Here is a 1,971-nt window from a genome sequence, read left to right as displayed (position 1 = left end):
CGCCCCGCCACTTCAGCCTGGAGCGGCCGCAGCGCCCCTGGCGCCGGGGGGGAGCGAGCCGGGATCGGGGGCGCGGCTCGCACAGCGGTCGCTCAGGTGTTAACGCGGGCAGCGCGGCCCCTGGTACGTCTGTGCCCACGGACACCCTTGTGACACTGCGTGCAGCCGGACCCCGGATATGGTCTGTGCCCCAGACACCCGTGTTGACACGCGTGCAGCGGCGGACATGGGCTACCGTCTGTGCCCCAGACACCCGTAATATATAAAACACGGTGCAGCGCGGACCCGGATTGTCTGTGCCACAGAACCTGTGTGACACAGCGTGCAGCGCGGACATGGTACCGTCTGTGCCACGGAACCGATGTGACACGCGTGCAGCGCGGACCCGTGGTACCGTCTGTGCCCGACGGTACACCGCGTGTGACACGCGTTGCAGCGCGGACCCTGGCGGGTACCGTTCTGTGTGCCCACGGCATCACCCCGTGTTGACCACGCGTGCAGCGGCGGACACCGGCTACCGTCTGTTGCCCACTGGACACCCCGTGTGACACGCGTGTTCAGGCGCGGACCCCGGTTATTACGTCTGTGCCCACGGACACCCGTGTGGACACGGTTGGCAGCGCGGACCCAATATGGTCTGTGGCCACCGGACACCGGTAACACGCGTGCAGCGCGGCGCTGGTACGTCTTGTGCCACGGACACCCGTTGTAACACGCGTTTGCAGCTCATCCTGCTTACACGTCTGTTGCCACGGACACCGTGTAAACACCGTGCAGCACGACCACTGGTACCGTCTGTTGCCCTACGGGACACCCGTGGGACACGGTGTGCAGCACGTGTACTGTTTACCGTCTGTGCCACGGACACCCGTGTGACCGCGGTCAGCGCGGACACTGGATACCGTCTGTGCCCACGGACACCCTTGTGCACGCGTGCACGCGGACCGGATACTGGTACCGTCTGTGCCCACGGACACCCGTGTAACACGCGTGCAGCGCGGACACTGGTACCGTCTGTGCCCACGGACACCCGTGTAACACGCGTGCAGCACGGACACTGGTACCGTCTGTGCCCACGGACACCCGTGTAACACGCGTGCAGCGCGGACACTGGTACCGTCTGTGCCCACGGACACCCGTGTAACACGTGTGCAGCGCAGACCCGGATATGGTCTGTGCCCACGGACACTCAGGTAACGCGTGCAGCGTGGACAAGGGACTGGTCTGTGCCTATGGACACCCATGTAACACGCGGGCAGCACGGACATGAATACAATCTGTGCCCATGGACACCCATGTAACACGCATGCAGCGCAGACATGGATATGGTCTGTGCCCACGGACACTCATGTCACATGTGCAGCACCAGCACTGGTACTGTCTGTGCCCACGGACACTCATGTAACACGTGCAGCGCGGACACAGGTACGGTCTGTGCCCACGGACACTCATGTAACACACATGCAGTGCAGACATGGGTCTGGTCTCTGCCCACGGACACTCATGTTAAATGTATGCAGCGCAGACACGGGTCTGGTCTGTGCTGACAGACACTCATGTAACACACATGCAGCGCAGACACAAATGCGGTCTGTGGCCATGGACACTTGTAACACATGAGTAGCGAGGACATGGAGTCCAGTCTGTGCCCACAGACACTCATGTAACACATGTGCAGCATGGACATGGGTATGGTCTGTGCCCACAGACACTCATGTAACATGCATGCAGCATGGACACGGGTACAGTTTGTGCCTTGGACACTCATGCGACACATGTGAAGCGTGGACACTGGTACAGTCTGTGCCAATGGACACTCATGCAACATATGCAGCATATAGATATGGGTGCAGAATGTATTCATGAACACTCATGCAACACATGAAAAATGTGTGCTGTCATCAGATGTTTGGCTGCATGTGTGTGTTCTCCCTATGTGCTGTCCCAGCTCTGCTCAGAGAGCTGGCACAG

This window comes from Chelonoidis abingdonii, chromosome 26 (assembly GCF_003597395.2).
Source record: "Chelonoidis abingdonii isolate Lonesome George chromosome 26, CheloAbing_2.0, whole genome shotgun sequence".
Lineage (NCBI taxonomy): Eukaryota > Metazoa > Chordata > Testudines > Testudinidae > Chelonoidis > Chelonoidis abingdonii.
This window is presented reverse-complemented; position numbering follows the sequence as displayed.